Here is a 27,374-nt window from a genome sequence, read left to right as displayed (position 1 = left end):
AGAAAGCTGTGATTACCAAGAATCAGTGCTCAAGAGCAAGTCATGTCAAACTACCCTTATCTCCTTTTTTTGGTAGAGTTATTACTTTGATGGATCAGAGGAATGCTGTAGACATAGTTTATCTTGATTTCAGTAAAGCTTTTAGTAAAGTCCTGTATGATAGATATTCAACTTGGAGTCTCCACCCACTAAAAAACACCAACCAGGCCAGAACACTCTTTGAACCTTGAAACAATTCTGTACAGAAAATGTTGTTTTCTTGCCACTACAACAGGCAGAAAGATGTTACGGAAAGTGTAGAATTAACACAATGTATGTGCCAATATTATAAAACAAGCAGAAGCAAAACCCACAAAGCAAGTGAACATGCTGTTGCATTGCTGTTGTGCTAAGTTTCTTCTTTACAGTGCTGGGGTGGGGGGACAGGAGCACCTGTGATGAAGGGCAGCTTTTGCAGCTCTGTCTCTAGGCTCTTCTGAGCCAAAGAGTGACATTGCAGCTGCAGACTGCAGAGAGAGTAAAATGTGGACCACCCAAAATTGCCAGTCTTTCTCACTTTCTGATGCCTTCTTTGTGAGAAGGATCTGTTACTGTGTGTCCTCTTGCTTGCCATTGCCTGGTCTGGCTGGTTGTGCTTGTGCCAAGTAAGTGGTTTGCTGGGTAGTTGATGTTGGTACTTGGTTCTGTTCTATTATTACATTGGTCCTGGGTTCTACTTGGATTCTGGGGGTGACACTGGTTCTGTTGGACTAGTAACAGTGTCTCTTGCTTCACTTTGGTTCAGCTGGGATTATCTGGTTTGATATTGGTTCTACTGGGAATCTCTGGTTTGGCATTGGTTCTATTGCACTTAGTTTGTTCAGCTTGCATTTGAGACTGGCTGTTGACCAGTGGTTGCCCTTGTGTGTTTGGAGTTTCCTTTTCCTGGAAAGTTACTTGGATTTTTTTTTCTTATAAGGAACAATGGAGTGTGGCCGGGGGCACCTTGTTCAGAGACCCATAGAACTAGACATCTTGGTCCAACCTTCTTGAAACTTGAGGGTCTGTATCTGCAGGTTCTCTGCAATTTTGGTGGAGTTTGCACACAACCCCCCCCCCCACCACCACCACCAATATGTTCCCCATTGGGAATAATGGAGCTGAATATATTTGAATTCCCAAATAAAACCCAGATCTGAGTATTAAATTGTTATTCTTGGAGCTTAAGAACGGGAATACCTAATATATATTGCATTCTGGATACCCTTATCCAAGTAATACTTTTTTTTTTAGTGCACTCCTCTAATTTGGACTTCTGAGATGACATGGCTTGGATCAGCCTGATTGCCTGAGTGAAGAATTCATTCATTTCTCGCTTTTTGTTTTCAGAAACTTTGACTTGGGATCTGAAGTATAGCTATGAGTAAATTATTAAGTATGTGGATTTGTTTGGTGTTCTGTATCATGCTAACTGTCTTCTAGAATTAACGGATCCATACATCAGAGGCCCACAATATAGGATTTTTCCTTCTCTGAATGATCCTACTTATCAATTCAATTTCAAAAAACAAAAGTCTTACTTTCAGACTTTTGAGGGTTTTTTTTAGAAAGGAAAGTTTACAGGAATAACTACACTTTGATATTTCTGGCCTGTGCTTCATGCTATTTTGCTTCTCAGAGGTTATATGAGAAAAGTTGAAAGAATGCTTAGAATTTTAAGTGGACCTTCAGGGCAAAAGATAACATTTCCCCTTGCTTTAATTAACTACACAATCACTATAGGGCATAAATAACATTTTCTAGGATATGCTGTATTTCTGTTTATTTTAAACTATATAAGTGCATCTAAAAGGTATAAATTGATGTGAATAATTTTTCTTAACATGATTATTTTCAGAACATAAACTAATCTGAACAATTTGCTACAACATGACTTTTGCAACTTCACCAGACATTTCCTAGGGAGATACTTCCAGTGTAAAGGAAAGAGGGAAAGCTGTGATCCAATGTAGTGTACTAGTCAGAGTGTCAGGCTAGGATGCAGAAGACCCCCACTGTGGCACGGAAACTCGCTGGGTCATCTTGGACCAGGCACACACTCTTGGCCTAATCGACCTCACAGGGTTGTTTTGATGACAAAATGGAGGAGAGGAGAATGATGTGTATTGCCTTTGGTCCCCATTGGAAAAAGGTGCAGTATAAATGAAATAAATAATAAACAAATAAACCTGGAGAGTGGTGGGGCAGATAAAAGAGAGGCTGGTTGGTGAGTGGGAAGGATAGAAGGAAGCAGGGAAAGGGAAGATTATATTGGAGCTGCCAGGAGGAGAGAAAGAGAAAATAGTGTGTGGAAAGGGATGCCGGGGGAAAAGAGGTGCCCCCTGCAAGCCCTTGTGGGTTTCCCACTTGTATTTTCCTCATAGCCAACATTCACAGACTCAGTCCCCTCCTTCCTTTGCTTCCAAGAAGGTCTCTGATCATGCAGACTGTCTATACTTCTTGGCAGTCCAAACTTTGCTTTAGCAACAGCTCACTTCACATAGGACAGTATCTGATTCACACATCTTCATTCTTCCTGGGTATGCCTTATCTTTTGTCAGCTCTTGTACTGATCTCCTCTTTTAAACTGAGAACCATAACTTCAGTCTTGTCCAGTTCTGATTATTCTGACCCTTTTCCTTGCAGTCTACCTGATTCACCCCTCACACACTGCTTTCCTTCCTATCTGCTGCTTTATTTTGGTTAAGTATCCACCACACTATGAAACAGATACCATTAGATTTGTGGAATTCTGATCCAAGCTTCATCTGAAGAACATGCACAGAAAGGGCCGAAGGAAAAGGTCACCGTACAATCCCTGCAAAGTGGGAACTGTACAGCATGAGAGGGCAGGAACTAAATCCTTTCATTATTTGCACTGCTTCCTCTTTGTTAGTTATCATTCTTTTAGTGGCCTAAAGAGCAAGAGTCCAGTAGCATCTATAAGACTAACAAAATTTGTAGTAGGATATGAGTTTTTGTGAGTCACAGCTCACTTCTTCAGATACCAAGTGACCTAAAGTAACTTGAAGTGACTTGAACTAAGAATGTAAATAGCTTACAAAGAAGGTTGAATAGCAAGAAGGGTTCTTTTCCTGCCTTCACTCCTACTTTGAAAGCTCCTTCTCTTTGACTGGGTATGCCCCAAGTTGGGTTACGCTGCTATTTCACCTTGCTGCCCTCAAAATAAGCAGCTTATAGAAAGAAAAAGGGTGCTGCATCCTTTCACATATGTGCAATTGATGAGGAGAGGATAAGGCCCAAAGCAATCAATATATTCTTGTGTCCAAATTGCACAAGAATCATCCAAAGTTGTTAGCTCCACAAGAACATTATGGCTCCTACTGGCCTGCAGACAAAGGAAAGAAAGCCAAGTGGGCTGAAGTTGAGCAAGAATAGTGACAGGGATAAGTCTAAGTCTTTGTCACTGTCCAACAGAAAGAAATTGTGTTCATTATAACTGTGCAGGGTTCAGAAGCATTTTCTCATTCAAAGGATGGGCCATTTTATCCCAATATTTATTTATTTATTTATTTATTCATTTATTCATTTATTCATTTATCACAATTATACTCCACCCTCTGCACAAGCAGGCTCAGGGCAGCTAACAACAAGAAAACATTAAAATCGTCAATAATTTTCTAAAACCCATATTTAAAATCAGTACAATATAATGCAGATACTAGACAGGCACCATTCACAAAACAAACTATATTGAATGTACTAAGAGCATGAATGCAGCAATGATATAAACCTGGGGCTGTCTGCAATGGAATATGTGGGGAGGACAGGCAGGAGACAGTTTGTTGGCTCTCAACCAAATTCCTGATGGAACATCTCCATTTTGCAAGCCCTGTGGAATTGTAACAAGTCCTGCAGGGCCTGGATCTCAATCAGGAGCACATTCCACCAGGCTGGGACCAGGGCCGAAAAGGCCCTGGCCCTGGTCAAGACCAGACAAATGTCCCGTGGGCTGGGGACCACCAGAAGCTCCTTAGTCACAGAGTGCAAGGCTCTGTGGGGGACATAGTGGGAAAGGAGATCCCACAGGTATGCAGGTCCCAGTCTGTAAAGGGCTTTAAACACTAAAACCAACACCTTGAACTGGATTTGGAATTGAACCAAAAGCCAGTGCAGCTGGCATAGCTCAGGATGAATATGTGCTCAAATTGGCATCCCTGTAAGGATGCTTGCCATTGCATTCTGGACCAGTTGTAACTTCTGGGTCAGGCCCTGGGGCAGCTTAGTGTAAAACAAGTTACAGTAATCCAACCTGGAGGTGACCATCACATGAATTACTGATGCTAGGTCCTGGGTGAGAGATAGGGTGCCAATTGCCTGACCTGTTAGAGATGGAAAAAGGCAGATCTGGCAATGGCCATGACCTGGGCCTCCATAGGAAGTATGGCATCCAGGAACATGCCCAGGCTCTTCACCATCAACGGCAGTTGTAGCTACGTGCCGTCGAGGGTTAGGAGCCAGGGTCCTACTTCTGTCACCTCACAACCCAGATACAGAACCTCCATCTTCAAAGGATTCAACTTCAAGTGACTCTGATGTAACCATTCTGCCACGGCATCCAAACACCTGGCCAAGGAATCTGGGGCAGCATCTAACTGGTCGTTCATCAATAGGTAGAGCTGGGTGTCATCCACATATTGGGGGCAACCCAGCCCAAAGCTACAAACCACCTGGGCAAAGAGGTGCATATAAATATTAAACAGAAACTGGGAAAGAATCCCCCCCCCCTGAGAGATGCTGCATACCAACAAATGGCAAGTGGACATCTGTTCCCTTAGCACCACCCTCTGTCCCTGACCGTGGAGAAAGGAACGCAGCCGCTGCAAGGCTGTCCCATGAATTCCCATGGTGGTGGTGAGGCAGTGGGTCAGAAGATCATAATCAACTGTGTCAAATGCTCCTGTAAGATCCTGAAGTCTCAGCAGTGCTGACCCACCCCAATCCAGGAGCCACCACAGATCATCCATGAGGGTGAACAGAGCAGTCTCTGTACCATGGCTAGGCCAGAAGCCGGATTGGAATGGATCCAGGATGGAGGAATCATCCAGGAATGCTTGTAGCTGTTCTGCTACCACACTCTCAATTATCTCTCAACAGATATAGGCCAATTAAAGAAAAATGCATTTTAGGGCTATCTATTGCCAACTGAACACGATGTAGTATGCTTGTTTTGAACAGACAAAAAAATTGAAATACTGCTGCCTGTTACAAGTCTGAGCTATACGCAGTGAAAGAAACACAATTTGTAATTTTAGGGGTAAAACATAAAATGAACTCAACCATAATGGAATCTGTAGACTGTTAAGGTGCATTTCCATTCTTTTGTTGCAGGGTATAATCTCTGGGCCATAAAGCTGATCACTGTATCAGTGCCATGGAAACATGGCTATATTTCATTTTTTTACTTGGAAACACAATACATGGTAAATAAATAGCTTGGCTGTAATTCTCAAACCACTCTTTTATTATTTTACAAACCACTTCTAGAGTACTTTTAGTCATTTCATTGTGAACCACACTAAGCGAGTGGTCTGACCCTTAGGATTCCATTTGGTAATCTGATTGACAAAAGATACTGCAAACTTCATTTACCTCAATTCAGGTGTATAGCATTGAAAATTCCTCTTCAGAATCAGAGGATTTCCTCAATTATATTCCTTTATCCAGGAGTTCAGGCTGGGCTGCAATTAACTTCCTCACTCCAGTTTAAGTAGGAGAATTTCAAAAATTCTCTGGAATTGAAGGAGGTGGTATTTGCTACATATTTCCATTTGTTCAGTATATGCATTGATAAAACACTGCAAGGAACAATTGCACATCAAGTTACCATTTTGCATGGTTGTTAATATCTGGATCTGTGCCCCCATCTGCTTGGCAGCTCTATACCCTGTAGGCTGCTCTACAACAGCAGTAGGCTTCAATTTACAGAGAACGGAGAAGTTATGCCCTTTCCAGTCCTTCTCCCTCTCATTCTAGAGCATCCTTAGTGATTTCCCTCTTCTCTTCTCTTTGGCTTAGCCTGGACTTCATGGCTCTGGGAAAAGTGCAGCCCAGCTTGGCAACCAGAGGGGGATTGGGTGGGGCATGTACATGGGGGGAAGCAGCCATCATTTTACCATAGAGTTTCCAATGATTCCTAGAGAGAAGTAACATTACACCATCGCTGGTGGCAATTTAATTTGTTTTTTATTTCTCCCACAGTCATCTGGAAACCTCCCACTCCCATTGGGCACATGGCAATCCTTTGGAAATCTCCAGCTTCCACTGGGTGCATGGCAACCCTACTTCCTATGTTAGCTAGGGGGTTGGTGCTGCCTGGCTGTGTCCTGCCCTTGGCCTTCCTCCAGTTACCATCAATTGGCAAGCAGTGGGAGGGGAAATTCCCCATGGTTGATTTCAAAAAAGGTACAGTGAACTAGTTAGATCATTCATTTAAGCCTGGGTGTTTTTGTGTTCTGAGTCTACCAAAAAAAAAACATTTCAAAGTCTATTACAGTTGTAAAAACCTATTGAACACATATGTCAGAAGTGCTTTCTAAGTTGTAATGACTTCGAGATGACATTTGGCTCTGTTAATCAACATTCATTTTATCTCTGCTGAAGTAATTTATCCTGAATACCATGAAATTATTTCTGATTCACAAAAACTTGCCTGTTTTGCAACATAATCCATTAAACTCTCTAGTTTTCTCCAAAAAAACAAGTTGAAATTTTTTAGTGGACATGAGTACCAATGAAAGAACATGCAAATATCTCAAATGACTATTAGTCTGTTGGGTAACTAAGGCTCAACCCTATGTATAGTTATCTAGCTGTAAAGCCTATTCAATCAGTAAATTCCTTCTCAGTAAATACCAATGGCAAACTGACTCAGAGTGTCTCTTGCCTTGAAAATCCTAATGGTTCCTCATAAGTTGACTGTGACTCGATGGCACAAAAAAAGGGGTGCTCTAAGTAAGGTGATGTATAAATGTTTTGTTGGAGTGCATCTTTTACAACCTTAACAGCTTGTTAATTTCTTTTGGTTGCCTAAGTAGATTTTTTTGTCTTCTCAAGAAAATCTTGATTTGTGTGTGTGTGTGTGTGTGTGTGTGTGCGCGCGCGCACGTGCGTGCATGCAAACACCTGCGCATATGCAGTGGTAGGGTAGAGCATGGCACAGTAAGCCAATGCTACTCTTTTCCCTCCATGAGTTGAGACTGGCTTATGTACATGTCTTGAGAGCTCGAATTTGAAAAAAGATAGGAAATTGCTGTCATCTGCCTTTTTAGAAAGACACATCTCTGTTATAGGTTGAACAGATCATTAACTCTGTATTACCTATGAAATATTGTCAAAAGTTCACAGATTGTAAAGTGCTTATAGGTGGTGACAAGATCAGTACTTCGTTTAGTTACTTCATTTATACACTTCATTCCTCCCCAATGAGGTTTACATCATTCTCCTCTCCTCCATTTTGTCCTCACAACAACCCTGTGAGGTAGGCTGAGAGAGTGCAACTGGCCCAAGGTCACCCAGTGAGCTTCCATGGCAGAATGGGAATTCAAACTGCAGTCTCCCAGCTCTTTGCCCAAAATTCTAACCACTACATCACCAGCAGCTTTCAATAGTCAATAATCTATATTGAGTTAATGATCCACAGAGAAAGAAGAGTAGCACAATTATGTTGCAGAGGCTTTACTGAAAGAGTCCTAGACAACGCCACTAGAATTGAAAGACAACTTTATTACTTGTGTATGGCTCCTGAGTCTTCACACTTCCCATATTCCAATGTGCCAGTTACAGTCTCCTAGTTACCACCTTCTGGTTGTTCACCTCACCACACACAAAATTGCCCACTTGGCATCTACTGATGCCTGATCTGTTTCAAAAGTAGTTTTTACCTTGTGGAACAGGCTCTCTTGGGTAAGGGGACACCTTTCCTAGAAGTTTTTAGGAAGTATTGTAAAGTTTACTAGGGCTTTTAATGGAATATGAGGGAATAACAGGGTGTTACGGTATTATGGTGGAAAGTGCCATAAGGTTGCAGTCGATATTTGGCAACCCTGAAGGAATTTCAAGGTAAGAAACAGAGACATTCAGAGGTGGTTTGTCAATGCCTGCTTTTGTGTAGCACCCTGGGCTTCTTTGGTGATCTTCCTTCTAAGAACTAACCAGGACTGACTTTACTTAGCATCCAAGATCTGATGAGCCTGGGCTAGCTTGGGCCATCCAGGTCAGGAGGACATGATTTTAAATTGGAATAAGTTGCCTTGAGCCACTGGAGAAAGACAGAGTATGAATATTTCAATAAACACACAAATATTATCTATGACGTCTCTGCTGAACTCAACTGTAGTTCCAGTTACTTTAGCCCTGGACTAGTACCAGTGAGGTTACTTCTGGTTTACACTGAATAATTAGTGTGTTTCTAACCATTCATTGCAACCGCTGCTACTTAATTCTGCTAAGTTATTCCATAGAGGACTTTTCCATCTTCTCTCTGCCAGATGTCTTTGAATAGCTTGAATTAATATGGGAAAGCAGCTGCACTTTCCTAAGGAGCTGTGTGACTAACTGAAGAGATAGGCAAAAAGAGAGAGAGAAAAATCAGGTGCATAAAGCCAATTCGTCCATTGTTTATTCAGGCAAGTGACTTCACTTGTCACTGTAAAAGAAAGCTGACATGCCAGGCTGATTTCTGTGATATAAAAATACAGTACACTTTTCTGCCTTTAAACCACATGATGGGTTTGTAATAATCAAGGGCTGGCTTTTGTTCATTGTCAATAAATAGGAATTAATGATAAATTTCTCCTCAGTTTTAGAAGGAGGATCCTATCTTGGAATGAATGTGTGGGGAAGAATGATGGATTAATTTATTTTCTCTTGGGGATGGACATATCTTCAAATTCACTTCAGATCTATATTGTTTTGTGGTACAATCACAAGTACTAAAACGATAAGGTTTCTAAAACAAACCCCAAAAGTCTTGATTTATTCCAGCTACATGACCAGACTTGCCGTTGCCAGTAGGAGTTCTCCCTCCACCCACCCATCCTCAAAAATCTGGGAAATCCAAATCAGGGTTTTAGTGATCTCAAAAAAATCCAAGATTCCTGAAATCCCAGAAAGATTCTCTGATGTGTTCAAGACAGATTTGAGAATTATAGATTTATTTGGCCATTATTCCTTATGGGGAAAACTATCTGGGGGCTATCTGGAGGGCTGTGGGGGTCAGTTTCACGAAAGCTCCATCAATTTTTCAGAGAGCCTACTCCTGACCATTCTCTAAAGACTCCCCAAGTTTCAGAAATATTGGACCCTGGGGTCCAGTTCTATGGGCCACTGAAGAAGGCGACACCAGCCACTCTCCATTATTTCCTAAGGAACAACTATCAGAGGGATATCAGAGGGACTGGAGGTGGCATTTTTCAAGCAAAATCCAATACATTTGCAGGAAACCTACTCGGGACTGTCCTTTAAAGATCACTCAAGTTTCAGGAAGATTGTACCCCAGAGTCTGATTACATGGGCCCCAAGCCACTCTCTATTGTTTCCTAAGGGAGAAACATTACCAAACAGGCTTGTAGGTAGAAACACACTGGGCAAGACTGCCAGTAGACAAAGACACACTCCCAAATGCATGAGGAAGCTCAACAGAACCAAACTGAAGCTAGGGAATGGATGGAATCCCCCCAGAACCAAAGTGAATCAAGAGGGCCAACATCAAACCAGAGAATCATGTCAAAACAGAGAACTCCACCTCAGCCAAAGCAAAGAACACTATTACAACTTAGCCCAGTTGAACCAGTGTCACTCAGAGAAGCCAGGAAGACAAGGAGCACTCCTGCACAGATTGGTCACTCACTCCCCCCCTCCCTGCCTTGCTCTCTCTTTCCCTCCTGCCTCTGCCTCACTCCTCCCCTCCCCTCTTGGGAAAAAAGCAGGGGAAGCCCAGGAAGGATGCAGCTGAATCCTGGATCCAGATTGCACACCACTATGCCCAGGCACCTTTTCAAGTGCCAAAACAGTGTGTGGGGAGGACTTTTTTTGGCATGGGGAGGCAGAGATCACAGTTCAGATCTCAAATGGTGTCAGTGTCCATGGATCAGACCCATAGATGCTATAACATTTGTTTTTGCCCTTAGAATAGTGTAACTCACCCCTTTATTTTCCCTCATTAGTTTCTATTAACTCTTGTAAAAAGAAAAAGTGTTTTACTTGGGAATATTATTACAATGAGATGCTGTATGAACTGATATCTTCTAACTGGGATCATTCAGGTAGACACAATGCATTTCCTATCTATATACTTCTTCCCCCTATCTTAATGAGGGACATCTTGCTCACCTGGATTCTTTTTTTATCCCATAGAAGATAATTAACATTGTTTCCCATGTGTTGTGCCATTTACAAAATAATTTCCATATATATATTTTTTGATGCTTCTGAATTTCACACATTCTATTTGCTGGCAGATGCAGAATAATAATAATAATAATAATAATAATAATAATAATAATAATAATAATAATAATAATAATAATAATAATAATAATAATAATAATAATGTTTATTGTTTTTCCGGCCGAAGCCATAAGCCATACAAACACCAACAAAATATGAACTGTACACTTGAACATACCCAATTCATATAGACATAACTCGTCATTATCACTTTTATCTAAACTCATGAAACTCTTGTTTCTTTATCACCGTGGCTAGAAAGGAAGCCACTATAGCTGAGGTTTGATTGTCAGGAAAGTTATCAGACAATAACACTGAGATTGCCCAAGGAAGGAAGGGAAGCTTTTCTTTTAACATAATAGCAATAATAAATCTCTCTCTTTCCTTACTCCACTTAGGGCAAAAAACTATTATATGATCCAAGGTCTCTAACTTTCCTTGTCCACAGTCACAAACTCGTTCAGAATGAGGGAGTCCAGAGAAACGACCAGAAAGCACTTTAGAGGGGAAGGAGTTAAGTCTAGCCAATGTGAAGGCTCTGCGTTGAGCTGGAATCTTTAAAGAATAGCAATAAGATGGAATAGCCTCTGGGGGTGAAAGTCCCAGGGATAAGCCCGAACATGTACGTCTGGCTCTCTGGAGAGTACTGCTGTAATCGAGATCCTTTAGTTTTAATTTTATAACACTTAGGGCCTCATTTGTCTGTAAAGATGTTATATCAATATCTAGAATTTTTAGTTTCTGGTTAATTAAATTAGTTCGGCTACTCTTATAGGTATCCTGCGAGATCAAATGTGCAAAACCTACTTTCCCTGAATTGTCCTTGTAAATTTCCTTGTTCAAGAATAACTTAAAGGCTGTAATCCATGCTCTCTTCTCAATTGAGGGTTGGGTGAATTCCACCCTAAGTGCAGTACCTGCTATGCGTCTCGGCAATACGAACAAAAAAAAGCCACGAACAGCCCAATCTGCTGTTCGAGAACAAGCTGTTCGTGAGGCCCCATTCTAAATGAACAGGTGGTCATTGCAGCCTCGTTCATTGCTGTTCATCAAGCCAGACAGTCTGGCACCTGCAATCAATTTCCTTGGCAATGTAGGCAGGGATTGTCTGAACTCCTGCTGTTGCCCTGGAAACCCCAATCTAAGCCCAATTTAGCTTGATAGGCAGGTCTTCCTTCCAAGTGTGGAGCTCCAAATTTGTTACAAGAAATCAAAGACCAGGGGGGAGGGGGGGTCCCAGCTCTGGCTTTGCAGACAGTAGAGAGGGAGAGACAGCTGCAGTTGGCATTTTGATAGAGAGACAGGGAGAGTGCATTGGAGCTTGAATTTTCTTTGTGTGGTGGGATATGGAACTACCCCATCAGGTTCCAGGGCTACTGCCAGGTTCTGGGGCCAAGCTATTATTTACTATTGGTACCTTTCTTGCTGCCTGCTCAGGTCAGGTTTCTAGGAGTGGTGCAGTAGGGATCTTGACCAAACTTGGATAATGGCTGGAGGAGAGCCTGCTGGCCCCTACAAATAGCCAACCGTGAACATGTTTGTGAACAGGATCATGTTTGTGGTTGTTTGTGAGTCCCTGTTAGTGGATGGCAACAAACAACAAACATCATGTTCATTTTTTTTTCTGTTTGTGCCCATCTCTAATCCAGAGCACAAATGTGTCAACCCCTTCAGTAACTACTTCAGTGTGGGCCATTGATGGGATGCAGAAAGGCCTCTTCTTTCTGCCCATCCCAGACTTTATGGACAAGGCCCCGGAATCCGAGCTCTGAGCAATCGTGTATAGATCAGTCTCCTCCTTGCCAAATAATTTATTGCTAGAGGAAGGAGTGCTACATCTTATCCCTGTAGCCTCAAGGGGGTCCAGTACCATTCCATGAAGGCCCAGAAGGGCCAGGCCTCTGGCCTGAGGATTGCCCCTTCATCCTACTAACTAATGCCTCAGGATGTTCACCAAAGCTTTACTGCTTACCAATACCACCCAATCAACAGGTGGGGACCAGCTAATTGCTTGATCCCCCACCATCCCACCTATACCAAAAAGCCTTCCCAGGCCCTGCTGCAGAGTCTTGAATAGATATTCTGACCTTCTGTAACAGGCATATTCTTTCAAGGTGGGCCAACTGAACCCTTGCCCCACTCCTCCCTTCGCCCTTGGTGTGAGGTGCCCCTCTGACTGGCCAGTGCCACAAGTTCACAATAGCAGTGCCTTCAAGGTGCCAAGTGTACCCTTCCCATATTCCACTGATCTTCTTAGCACTGGCCCTCTTGGTCTCTTGGTCTGCTTTGGGTCACCATCTGCTGAACAAAGAGGGATGGAGGCAGGCAGTGGACTCTTAAGTATGCTTTCTCTGCTCCATCCCGACTCTGTGCACCAAGGAATGCTCTTTCCTGCTGGCTTGCTCTCCCTTTCTGTGAGCTGCAGCAAATCCCACCTCTTGCCCATCATCTCTGGAAGGAATTGTGTCCAACATGGCCTTCTCATCAGTTTTATTGAATACTTTAATTAATGAACTGCTCGAAACAATGAATCATTTCTGTGCCTTGAATAACACCCCAGTCTGCAAACCTTTCTTTTGGAGTACATCCATTATTGACTTCAAACACTTAATTATAGTTTGTTCCTTTAGTCCACCTCATGGATTGCTTGCTTGTAAGCAGAGAAGTTTTGTCTTCCTTCTCCCATCTGGAATTAAGTAGCATATGTTTCATTCTGTTTCTAAAAGGACTATTTGTTTGGCAGCTACTTTACAGACATCTGTTACCTGAGGCTACATATGAACTAATTATTGTTCAACAAATAATAACACACAGTAAATATGTTGAACAGTAGCTTGTTGACTAACTTATACAGCGATAGTCTGTACTGGCAAATGAAGGTCAGACCATTATTCTAATAAAACCTTTGTGTTTTATATGATTGGGAGGTGTGGATACACACACAATGGAATTCTGAACCTATTTTCCAGTTCTGGTGTAAAAACTCAAACAGTGCCATCCTAAGCAGAATTATACCTTCTAAATCCATTGAAGTCATCAATGGGCTTAGAAGGGTTTAATTTGCTTAGCATGGCACTGAAAGAAAAAAAGTCACAGAAGATTCGTATTTCTCTGGGGACAGTTTATGGACTTTATCTGATGCTCATATATCCTACTACTCCATAGAAATGTAACTTTCATCTTTGGACATTACACAGGAAGCACAAAAAGTTGACACATCATAATAAAGGCACATGCCACCTTTAATTTCATCTACATAGATATGCATAAACAAACATACATTTCCAATACTATATGAGAATCCTATAACATCAGAACACTTTATGGAGTATTGGTGGATAAAGGCTGACAAATTATACCTATTTATTATTCAGAATGTAAGCTTCTTGGCAGCAGGAACCTATTTTTTCTTTTTTATGAAACTTTGTAACGTACCATATATATTCCTGGAACTGTGTGTATGTTTAATTAAGAACTCCAATGTAAATACATAGAACTGTCTCCTTACAGTGCAATCATATCCTCAGATTGTACCAGCTAGCGAAGGGTAGAATTATTACTAAATCATTATCGTCTCATAATTAAGAGTTTATTTATTTATTTCAAATATTTCTAAGCCTGCCTTTTCTGCTTTTACCCAAAGCAGTAATCAACCAAAAATAATATACATTGAAATAAACATTAGAAGACAAGCAAAAAATCTTAAACCAACAATTGAGAGCCAGCATGGCATAGTGGATAGAGCGTTGGACTAAGATCCTGGGAGACCTAGGTCTGAATTCCCACTTATGACATGGAAGCTCACTTGGTGACCTTGGCCTGTTACAAACTCTCAGCCTGATCTTCATCATAGAGTTTGTGAGAGAATGGAGAAAGAGAAAAAGATGTTCTCACTTTGAGTCTCAACTGGGAGAAAAACAGGATATAAATAAATTCAAATGCAATGCAAATAGCAGATTCTGTTAGCAAAAGAGAGGTTGTTGGAGGGAAACATATGCAGCATTGTTATTGCACAGATACGAGAGACAGAATCAGCATAGTTGCAGTGCAGTGGTCTAAATTCTATCTTAGTTCAGATCCTATCCAGATCCCAAGCAGAGTTTTATCTCCTATATAATATAGCTGAAATTTCTGGAAACAGGCAAAACTAACAAAAATTATAGATGTCTCTTCTAATAATGGTTTGTTAGAGAAATCAGAACTAGAAAAATTCACGAAACATAAAATTCATTGGTTTAGGTATTTTCAATTGCGCAGTCTTGCTGACTATATCAATCTGAAAAAAATACTTGCTTCTCCTAAAACAGAATTTAAACATCTTCTAGATATTCCCTCGCTTCAAAGCAAAGGCTTGATATCCAAGCTGTATAATTTAATTCTGTCCATCCATAAACCCAAGTCATGGAAATATCAAGTGCTATGGTTCCAAGACTGCCAAATTGAACAGTCTATAGAAAAATGGGAAAATATTTGGTCTTCCAACATTTACACCTCAAAGACAGTTGTAACTAAATTACAAACTTACAAGATAATTAATAGGTGGTACATAACTCCGAAAAAATTATCCCAGATCTCATCTTCATCATCACCCAACTGCTGAAAAAATTGCGGAGAGGAAGGCAATTTTGCTCACTGTTTGTGGAAATGCCTCCACATAGAAAAAATTTGGAAAGAAGTCCTCAATGAAATCCAGAAATTTACAGGTTACATGGTCTCACTGTTGCCAGAGATCATCCTACTAGATCAATGGGACAAGTATCAGGGTCACATACTCAAGATAAGAAAAGACTTTATAGCCACATTATTAGTGGCTGCAAAGAGTGCGATAGCTGCACTCTGGAAATTGAAATCCGTTCCCTCAATTGACAACTGGTATGCAAAAATTTGGGACCAATTTTGGAGAAATTGTATGATAAAGTATATCAGGTAGAACACTTCCCAAGATCTACAAACTTTATGGAGAAATGGTTTTCATTTTTTGAGTGCTTTGAAAATAATAGTACCCTACCAGGTTTGAAATTCTTTTATATGTATGCAAATATATAAGTTGTATCCACTCTCTAAATTAATATTGTATTACTGTGTTAAGGTCGTTTATGATAAATATTATTCACTACATCCTCTATGTAATCTATAACCACCAGTTATAACCTCTTGTAATTCAATGTGCTATATACTGTGTCATTACTGTTTGTTTCATTGTTCCATTGTTGTTTGTATTCAGTATTTTACTACCTCTAGTGTTTATTGTATGTTTGTATTTTGTACAGTTTCAATAATAAAAAAATTAATTAAAAAAATAATAATATAGCTGAGATCAGAGGTGTGTGAAATGAAAGAAATGAGCCAGAAAAACACCCAGAAATTGAAATCATTTTGTTAAAGTAGCATTCAGAATGCTTAAGCAAATCTGGAAAACAAAGTTATAACAGCACACTCTTACCAAAAAGTCTGTGTGTTTAATTTTGGTTTGTACCTTGCAGCACCACCAGCAGCACTAGGCACTGGGCTTGCACAGCAGCACCTTGTTTTCCTTAACAACATTCATTAATTGGATCCCAAGGGGAGAGAGCCCTCAGGTTATTAATTAATTCTGTTGGTGAGAAAAAGAAATGAGTGCAATGTGCATGAGTGCATATCTCCCTGTTGCTACCCAGGCAATGGCATTGTCTCCCCTCCAATTGGGTCCTCAAAAGGGGATACTCCTCCCTCCCTATCAGCTTTAGAATCTTTTAGAAGGGAGACTTCAATCATAGGCTGCAATTCAAAAGACCCTTCCCTTCCCTGAGAGTAAGCACTATTGAATAACATTTTGCTTACATCTGAGTAGACCTGTTGGGGTGCATCTTGGTTTGTTTTGCAACGCTACCCAGGCACTGGTCTCTCTCCCTTACCCCAATCAGAGCACTCGGATGGACACTGTGAGGAAAATTGTTATAGGGAGGGGAGGAGAATGGTCTGTTCAAGCGATCAGACGTGATAAAAGCCCAGGAAGACTTCAATCATAGGTTGCAATATTAAAGACACTTCCTGGAAGTAAGTACAAGGAAAAATGGCACCAAAGGTGTTTGTTTGTGTGTTTGTGTGTTTGCGTGTTTGTTTATTAGTCCGCTCTCCCTGCATGCATGCTCAGAGTGGATTCACAACATATAAATACATATAAAAAACATATAATAAAACATCAGTAGTAATCATATCAAACTGCACTAAAATACTGTGCTAAAACATCTAAGGTGTTTGCAATGCATCCTGTATCTCAAAATATCCTCAAGGTACACGGGACAGGGTGGCTAGGGTTAGGGTTACTAGATATAGGTCAGGGCATTTCTTCCCCCTCACTGGGAGGAGCTGGTTGAGTAATTCATCTGTCTCAACCACCAGAAGCCTGGCAGAACATCTCCATCTTACAGGCCCAGTGAAATGATAACAGATCATGCTGAGACTGGGCCTTGACAGACAGACAGACAGACTGAGAGTTTTACCAGGTAGATGCCAGGACCAAAAAAGCCCTGGCCCTGGTTGATTCACTGGCACTATAAAAAAAGGAAAGGAAAAAAAACCAGGACATAAAGCAGGTTTGTTTTTAGTTCTGCCACCTGTGCCCCACTTATCCCTTAGCGAGTGTGTGTGCTGTAACTGAGGAAGAACTTGGTGTGTCAATGGTTTAGAAGGAGGACTATGTCCAGTGCAATTTCACGTCTATTAAGTGCAAAAATAACTGCCCCATATTTCCTGGAAACTGTCATTGCAAAGAATGGGACCAAAACTCATGATCATGAAGAAGAAAAAATCTGAGCCAGCAACATCTCAGTTGGAAAAAAAATCAATAACATTGCATAGAAACTGAAATGGAATTTTTTTTCAGTGCACACCTCTAGTTGAGATAGCTAACTAGGCACCAAGAAGTCCCTGAAGAGCTATATAATGTCTCACCAAATGCTAGAAGAGAAAGGCTAAACTGAAAAAAGAGAATATTCGAATGAGGAACCCACAAGGACTTGCAGGGGGCATCTCGTTTTCCCCTTCCCTCACTTTTTCCTCTGTCCCTTCCCTGAAAGCCCCCATAGCCTCTTTTCCTGCTTCATTTTCTTCTACTCACAAGCCAACCTACCCTTTATCTGCCCCTTTCCTTTCACCCCGCCCCCCGCCCCTGGCATTTTCTCCCTGAGGAAACTATGGCTCAGTTGTGTGGTGCTGGCTGCTGGGATGGGCCCAATTGCGCAGTGGGGAACTTGCAAGGATTTGCAGGAGGTACCTAATTTCCCCCCTGTAACATTTTTTCCTCTTTCCCATCTCCTGGCAGCACTCAGGTCCTCAACTTTCCTTGCTTCCGTCATTCCCACCCACCCACCTGCCCATCTTTAATCTACCCGCCATCTTCAACTATATTTAGTATTTCATTTATACCTTATCTTCCTCCACATTTTTTCTTTGATTTTGAATTTTTCTGCAAACCTGGGGAGTTTTTTAGGTTTATAGAAAGCTCTGTCTTGACTGTTCATAGCTCCATTCTCCAGATTTAAATATCCACAGATTTGACCACATCAAGAATTAGACACATTAACAATAATGGGCTTTTGTTTGAGGTGTAAGCTACTGGAGCAGGGAGCTTTCCAGAGCTTTCAAAGCTGCATGCTGTGGAACTCTGCTGGGTCTCCCACACTTGCCTGGGTCATCAGTGTTTTCTTAGCTTTGACTGATCTCTGAGGGCCAAGCTACACATGACGAATGACACTTGAACGGCAAGTGGATTGAGTGGAGGGCAAGTAAACAGGGAGAAATACACTTGCCGTTCAAGTGTCATTCGTCATGTGTAGCTTGGCCCTCAGTATTTTGGAGGTCTTGAAAACAATAAAATCAACTGAAAGCATATTTGGCTAATGGGAAGAATAATCTGACATTCTGAAGTCATTTAGAACTTTTCAGGGAAATGGCATGCGATTCATAATATATCTAAGTATTATGAGCTAGGCAACTTTCCAAATGAGGTAATTATGAACATTATCAACTATAATGGACTCATCTGCTTCAGTTTCCTTGCAAATTGCCAATAACCTGCTCAGGCACTCAACACTCACTTTTTATTAAGAGTCCTAAATTGGATTGCAAATATTTAGTGCATGCCTCTTCCTGAGCTGCAGCCTGGGAATGATGGCTTGTGTGCAGGAAAGGCAGCAGTCCGGGATAAAGCATTGCATTTTGTCTTTCTGCCTTCTACCCCTACAATCTATCTAGAAAAACCTAGGAAAAACTACTTATAAAAGATATGGTTTGCATGCTGATTTTGCCTGCCTAAGCCCCAGTCTTGCCAGGGATAAAACCAGGTGAATTGGCTCTCTACTGGCTCACTAGTTTTTTCACCTAACTTACCCATTTTGCCACCCTTGTCCCAATCCAGGAAGAGGTGTTGATGCTCAGTGTTTCTCAACTTTGTTAATGAAATTATGAATACCTAGCACATGTGTTTTGTCAAACCTGAGTTGGTAACTGTGCCACCTCTGCCAAGAATGGTGTTGTGCTGCCTAGGAAATTGTCTGTTACACAATATACGTCATGCTTCAGGACTTGCCCATGATTCTGAATGTGCACCAACAGGAACTACTGACCAGTGGCTTGCCTTCTAAAGTGACAAATGCTGTGCAGACTGTGAATTTGCAAAAACACCACATACACTGGAAATAGAAGTCCTTCTAAACTGAAAGCAGAAGAGCAGCTTGAAAATATGAGATATCTACTTGAGAGGAACTGCATTGTAAGCAGGGCATGTTCTATTTTCAAATGCATCATTTGCAAGAATCAAAGCATTACTAGTTTAAATTTTAGAATATCAAGTATTCTGTGACTGAGATGGAAGGTTTTTTTTCTTCTTTTGGAGATACAGTAGCAGAATCTGACGAGGAGAACTGTGGTTCTTGAAAGCTTATGTTACAGTAAAGTTGGTTAGTCTTAAAGGTGCTACTGGACTCTTGTCTATAGTAGCAGAATAGATGGTTATAACAGGTTATTTGTAAATAGCAATCATTTCTTTTAAAATTAAGAACTGAAAAATTTATTCGAATACCAGTAGCGTATTAATCACCTTCTATTTTCTGCCAGTGTTGTTCCCAATAGATCATACAAGGTTTTCTCATCTGCCTGTTAGCTACATGGCCATCTGCTTCCTAAAATGTACTCTATTAATTATCTCTAGGCTTGTCTACTTGGCAAATGCATACATCTTAACCTGTTCATTTCCTCATGTGGGTTGACGAGTGGTGCCTATATACCATATGGGAATTGTGACTGGATCCGTCATTGACAAGAACTAACATTTGTTGATTACACAGGTTCAGATCACAACTATGAGAATTAACTAGAGCTAGAACAAAAACTTCAGAACATGTTTAACTCTATCAGTGTAAAGTGGCACCATCTTGAAGACTTTGAAAGGGCTGTCTGGTTCTGTGGCCTTTTGCACAGCCTGTTTCATCCTCTGAAGCTACAGCTGCTACCTGCTTAGCCTGGAAAAGCACATACTGTTGGGCAAGATGGAGGGGTGGAGGAGACAGAGACAAAGCCTTGGATTCAGGCTACATTCTCACACCATAACACTCAGAGGCAAAGGCTTTGCTTTCACACACTGGCAGACAGGCAAAGCTGCAGAGATTACCAAAATCTCACATCTGCCTCCAGCTACTAGAACACACAGATACACAAAATGTAATAGAAATCAATGCTGACAAAAGACCAGATCTCCTCCCTTGTGCAAAAGAGAACTACTCATAAGGATCTGTGATCTCTGAGATTTCTTTATTTTCTTTAAAAGCACTGTTGCCTTAAGGCAATTCATGTACAAAGCAAGATATTGTCTATTTTAAAACTAAACATGAGCATGTAAGTGAGAGATTTCCCTTCCCACCTTCCCATCCTGCACTCAGCTGCTTGAAGTATATTTTCCCCACATGCTGATATGGGAAGTTAGCAGGTCTGAGAAAAATGCTGAAAGATAGTAGTGAGGAAAGGCACAGGAAGGGAAAATGGAAATTACAAGCAATTTTGTCAGATGTTGGCTGTAGTTCTGTGAGAGGCAATTGCATGCCCCACATGTTACCATCCTAGAGCAGTGGTGATTGGCTGGCACAGCTCTGTGCTCATTGATCTGATTGGAAGAGATAAATGCAGCTGATTGCCTGGAAAAAAAATAATAGAAAACAAATTGCCTTCCATGTGCCTTCCCTGAGTCTTTGATGATTGGCTGGGTGAACTCTGTGTTCTGCCATCACATTGGAAGGAATAAATGTGGTCAGTTGCCTGGGGGATGGGGGATTAGAGAGGGAGGCAGTAAATGAGAATTGCCTGCATGCAGCTGTGATGAAGCATCACTCAAAGCACTTGCAATCAAAAAGATACCATGGAATGTTTGGAGAAGGAGTTCCTATGACTACCAAGCAGCACAGACCAGCGTCTCCATTCCAGAGAGTCACAAGTAAGGCTCAAAAAAGGGGGGGGGGGTTTGCGTGTGATTTTTATGATTCAGGATTTTTTGTTATGTACCTCCTCGTATGGAATCCTGAGAATAGCTTGAATGGAGTTGGAGGTCTGCCACAGGAGGGGGTAAATCGTAGAAATCACCTTCCCTGCCTTGACTAAATCTTAAGAGGGATCCAACCCACTGACTGTTCCCTACATGCCATTGGAATGAATTACCTTGGAGATCTAACCTGAAAGCTAAAGCTCAGTATCTCTCCCTCTTGGTTCCTTCCTTCTTGATCTTCAAATAGGTAGTTACTGGACTTCACGATAAATTCTATCGATCGTAGTGTCGCTTTTCTAAGAGCCCGTCCCTGAGATCAGTCCATTTTCTTGGTGTATTGCAATATTATGTGGAAACATATTCATACAACAGCAAAGGAGATGAGACTCTAAACAGGGATTTCTAGATGCTTTAAATAGTCTTGTGTATGTCCTGAAAACTGCAAAGGCAAGCAAAGTCTGAAGCCTTAAACACAACCAGAAGCTAGAATTTGCTGCATTTTATTGGAAGTACTGTGTCAAAATCCTAGCAATGCACGATGCAGTAACAATTATACCTTTTAATGGGGATGAAATTAACTCCTGTCACTGGTACAGCTGAAAGCTGGGGGACTCACACTCCAGTAATGTAAGTGGAATAGAGAAGGCAATAACCTCTGAAAAGAGACGAAATGTAACATTGTTATTAGCTGTACAACAGGGTTCATATAGCTAAAATGAAACAAAGGGAAAACGATCAATGAGCCAAATAGCAGAGATGTACCTTGACAGCTAGGGCATAACAATAGAATTCTGCAAAAAAGTGAAGACATTTTTAAAAGAAGAAAAAACGTTTCATATATTAAAGGGTTGCTTCTGTGCTTTTCACAGATTCACCTAAAATTCACAAAGACTTTAAATTAGTATCCTGGGGAAAGAGATATCTGAAAGAGAGGCTGCATGGGTATAATTGAAACTGAGACCCCCTCAAAAGCCATTGAGTAAATGAAATCACCTGCACACAATGGAAAATAATGGGGTTCCACAGTTTGATTTCTTCACAATAAATTGTCTAATAATAATCATTGTTGTTGCTTTGCTTTTCATAATCCTGTTTTGTAAGAATCTCCATTCATTCTATGAAGAGGCATAAAGAGCCAAACAACTGGAGAAAACCTACTACAGTTAAAATCCATCCATATGGGTTTTCAGTGTGCACACTTAGCTTCTGCTTAACTGAGGTATCTCACACATTGTAATATAATGGACTGTGGATTATATAGAGAGTCCCGAAGGAGCCTGGGACACTTTGAATCATTGCCTTGGAGTCCAATCCCATAGAATTCCTACTGAAATATATGGCCACTTGTGCTAATTAGCCTTCAGCAGACTGAGTACCCCACTGAGTACCCCACTGATTACCTACTTGACTTGACATGAGATTTGGGGTGACAAGTCATGCACGTGTTCAGTCTGAGCATGCATATGTAGGTTTGTCTCTGTCAGTGTGAATACTGCTTTTTAAGGGGTTCTCAAACATGTGCATATAGACTATACACAATGGGTTGGATACTACCATTTTGTTCCATTGGCACCTCTGTATTCCTCAGGCACAAGGAACCTTCTGCTGTCATCAGTTGTAGGGTCCTAGGAATGGGCAGGCACCAACAGAACAAATGCTAGGACCCAACCCATAGTGTGTAAATGTTTATGGTACACTGCTCTCTCTTGGATACTCACCTTAACATGGTGAGGGGGTTTGAGTATGTTAGCTTGAGTGAGAAGCTGAGAGCCCCACCATCAGGAGCGCAGACTTGATCAAGAGTCTATACTCCTAGCAGAGTCACTCAAGGAGGAATGGTCAAAGCTGAGACACCAGACTAAGATGCATCCACCCCCTTCAAGAATCAACAGTCACATCAGCAGAAGATAATTGATTATTTAAATGGTGATGGGAATGGAGGAATCATTGAAGGCTAGCTATTGAACAGCAGCTGTCATGGAAGGTAAAACTGGTGGAGAATCTCTCACAGACTATAGCAGTGACACCTCAGCTAACCTTGGTTAGTACTGCACACACAAAAAAAGGCAATGGTAAACCACTTTTGATAATCTCTTACCTCCAAAACCCTATGATGAGACAATCCAAAATGAAAGAAGATAAAGTGCTGGAAGATAGGACCCCTAGGCTACTTGGGAAGAACAGAGGACAAGTGCAAACGGTGCTGTTCTTAATGATGGGACTGGATTAAATCCAAAAGGATGTCCAGTTGCTGATGTGAATAGATGTAAAAGGAAAGTCCAAAGCTGTGAGATGCATATAATAGGAACATGGAATGTGAGAAGTATGAAGCCAGGTAAGCTAGAAATCATAAAACAAGAAATGGAACTTGTAAACATTACAGTCCTGAGTGTGAGTGGATTAATGTGAATGGCACTGGGACATTTTCAGTCAGCAAATTACAAATGTTTTTATTGTGGAAATGACAAAGTGGAAAGAAACATTTTCTCAGGGAAATGGCCATTTAAATTGTCCCTTTCCCAATAAGACCCAAATGAACCCGAACCAGTAACCAGTTCGTGGAAGTTCCTAGAAAGAAGCTTCCATGATCCATGGTTCACGAACCACGAACTGGCCTGTTTCGTGCTAATTTTTGGGTCATAATTGGATTCGTGCCCACCTCTACTAGAGATCACATTGCAAATTTACAGGGGTTAATGCAGCATTCTAGGGAACGTCCATAGAAAATCAGCCTGTGTTTTAAAGATCATGGATCATGAAAAGCTATGGATGGTGTTAAAAGAAATGGGTGTGCCTCAACATCTGATTGTTTTGATGAGCAACCTGTATTCTGGACAAGAGGCTACTGTTAGGATAGAATATGGGGGATGGTTTCCAATTAGCAAAGATGTCAGACAAGAATGCATATTATCTCCCTATGCAGAACATATCATAAGTAAAGCTGGATTAGATTTAGAAGAAGGTGGAGTTAAAATTGGAACATTAACTATTTGAGGTATGCAGATTATACCACAAATGTAAAGGTGCAAGCACCAAGTCATTACTAACCCATGGGGGGATGTCACATCATGACATTTTCTTGGCAGACTTTTTGTTACAGGGTGGTTTGCTGTTGTCTTCCCCAGTCACCTACACTTTAGCCCCAGGTAACTGGGTACTCATTTTACTGACTTTGGAAGAATGGAAGGCTGAGTCAACCTTGAGCCAGCTACTTGAACCCAGCTTCTGCCAGGATCGAACTCAGGTTGAGCAGAGCTTGGGCTGCAGTATTGCAGCTTACCACTCTGTACCATGATACAACACATTACTGGCAGAAAATAGTGAAGACTTGAAATTACTACTGGTGAAGGTTAAAGAAGATAATGACAAAGCAAGATTACATCTGAACAGCAAGAAGACAAAAGTAATGACTACTGAGGAATTACACAATTTTAAGGTTGACAATGAAGAAATTGAAATTGTTTAAAGATTTTCTATTCCTTGGTTCAATAATCAGCCAAAAGGGAGACTACAACCAAGAAATCAGAAGAAAATTAAGACTTGGAAGAGCAGCCATGAGGGAACTAGAAAAGATGCTTAAGGATAAGAATGTGTCTCTGGGAACCAAGGCAAACTATGGTATTCCCCATTACTATATATGAATGTGAAAGCTGGGGAGTGAAGAAAGCTGACAGGAAGAAAATTGATTCATTTGAAATGTGGGGCTGGAGGAGAGTTTTGCAGATACCATGGATGGCCAAAAAGACAAATAAGTGAGTTCTAGATCAAATGAAGCCCGAATTCTCCCTAGAGGCTAAACTGACAAAACGGAGGCTATCATACTTTGGTCACATCATGAGAAGGCAAGACTCTCTGGAAAAGTCAATAATGGAAGGAAAAGTTAAAGGCAGTAGGAAAAGAGGAAGACCCAAAATGAGATAGTTTGACTTAATAAACGAAGCCATGTCTGTTGACAGGAAATTTTGGAAGTCTTTCATTTATAGGGTCGCCATAAGTGAGAAGCAACTTGTGGGCACATACACACACGGTACACTTGATATCTTAGCCCTGGTGTCTCTCCCACACATGCAGAGTGTACTCAATGAGTATGCATAAAGGGCAAATCTGTGGAAGGAATTAACTGATATCTTTTCTGCTTATATTTCCTTTTCTGAACTCTAAAAGGAATTGAGTATTATTAATTCTTCACATTCAGTGTCTCTTTTAGATATTCCTCGTTATGCCACAGTAGATTGCTGACCATAACTCTCCAATGTGGCTCAGCTTCATAAAGAGAGAAGGGGCTTCTGAAAGGAAATGGCTTCAGCTAATCCTCACAGAGCCTAAATACAGAAGGTAGTGTGCTATAGGCAAGAAGGGCAGCAGGGAGCAAGGAAGGAGCACTAAGTATTCAGTCAAAATCACTGGAAGTTGACTAGGAGTCAAGAAGGCTAATCGTGGAAGCAATTCACAGAGGTTTATGGAAACAGTAGGTGGTGCAGGCTTGCAACTGAAGAAAGAAGAGGGTCAAGCAAAACTAACACTGTGGCAGAATCTCACATCATGGCCAAGGTGGGGAAGGCCTGTAGAAAAGTGGAAACATTGTAATTTTTTTTTTTGAAAAATTTTTATTGGGTTAGAATCCGTTATTTTTACATTTACATTCAGTTTTTCCCAAATTTTTCATTTCTAACCCCCTCCCTTTCCCCCCCTTTTGTTGACTTCCAACAGCTTTCCCACCCTTTGTCTTTTTTCCCTTACTTCTATTAATTTCCTCTATCTAAAACAGATATACATTCTCCATTATATTAAGCAGTGCATCCTTAACTACTTTTCTTGTTGTATACCCAAACTGTAAGCCCTTGTTTCCATCTTGGATAAACCATTTTTAAATGTTTCTACATATCATAAACCTATATATCATAAACCATAAAAATCTTACACTCAAATCAAACAATTTGACTTATTCTCTATATATTACTCATTCTATCTTTTTATGGTAATTCTATATAGCTCATCACATAGTCAAACAATTTGACTCTTCTGTATATTCAGTTTGGTGCATTATATAAATCTTATCAAAGAAAGAAAATACTGTTAGCTACTCAATCCTTATATTTAAACCTTGTCCTTAATTATTTTCTATCAATGTTCTATCTATTAACCTATTATATATCTATATATATATCAATCTGTTAATCTAACTGCTTATAAATTCACATTTATCTCTTCCTCCCCCGGTAAAGTCACCCCCCTCTACTTCAGTACTTCAGTAGTTCTCAAACTGCCACAGTTTTCCTCCCACCTCCCATTTCTTCTCCAGGTATTGTTTCAGCTTCTCCCAGTCTATGTTGAACTGCCCTGAGTCCAGATCTCTCAGTTTTCTTGTCATCTTATCCATTTCAGCCATATACAGCAATTTGTAAATCCAATCTTCAATAGTTGGCACGTCTTGTACTTTCCATTTTTGCGCATACAAAAGTCTAGCTGCTGCTGTCATATAAAATATCAACGTCCTGTGTTGGGCTGGAATTCCCTCCATTCCCAAGTTCAGTAGCAGGAGTTCTGGGTTCTTATTGATTTGAAATTGTAAAATTTCACTCATTTCTCTTATTATTTCCCCCCAGTACTGCCTGGCTACCTCACACGACCACCACATATGATAGAGGGAGCCCTCATGCTTCTTACATTTCCAGCATTTATTAGAAGTGTTCAAATTCCCTAGCGCAATCTTCTTTGGTGTCATGTACCAACGATAGATCATTTTGTAAATGTTCTCTTTAATATTAGTACATGTCGTTGTCTTCATTGTAGTTTTCCACAAGTATTCCCATGCCTCCATTGTTATTTCTTTATTAAAATTTATAGCCCATTTCACCATCTGTGTTTTAACTGTCTCGTCCTCGGTATACCATTTCAACAGTACTTGGTATACCTTGGATATTCTTTTCTTGTCTTCTTTAAGAAGGGTCTGCTCTAGTTCCGAGTTCTCTGTTCGTATGCCCCCCTTTACAGAGTCCGAATTGTATAAGTCTCTAATCTGTCTGTACTGGAACCAGTCATAATTAGGTGATAGTTCCTCTTGCGTCTTTATTCTAAGTTTAGATGCTTCAGTTTTAGTTATTTCTTTGTATGTTAAACATTGTTGTTCATTATCAACAGCTCTCGGATCTATCACCTCATATGGAACCACCCACAAGGGGGTTCCTTCTTGTAGGTAAATTCTATACTTCTTCCAGATTGTATATAAACTTCTCCGTACAAAATGGTGCAGGAACATCGAGTTGACCTTTACTTTGTCATGCCATAGGTATGCGTGCCATCCAAAAAATTTTTTATATCCCTCTAGGGCTAATAGTTTCTTGTTCTTTAGTGTCATCCACTCTTTCAACCA

Source organism: Eublepharis macularius, chromosome 10, assembly GCF_028583425.1.
Source record: "Eublepharis macularius isolate TG4126 chromosome 10, MPM_Emac_v1.0, whole genome shotgun sequence".
In the NCBI taxonomy this organism is placed as follows: Eukaryota; Metazoa; Chordata; class Lepidosauria; order Squamata; family Eublepharidae; genus Eublepharis; species Eublepharis macularius.
The sequence above is the reverse complement of the archived record's forward strand: the minus strand, read 5'-3'. Positions refer to the sequence as shown.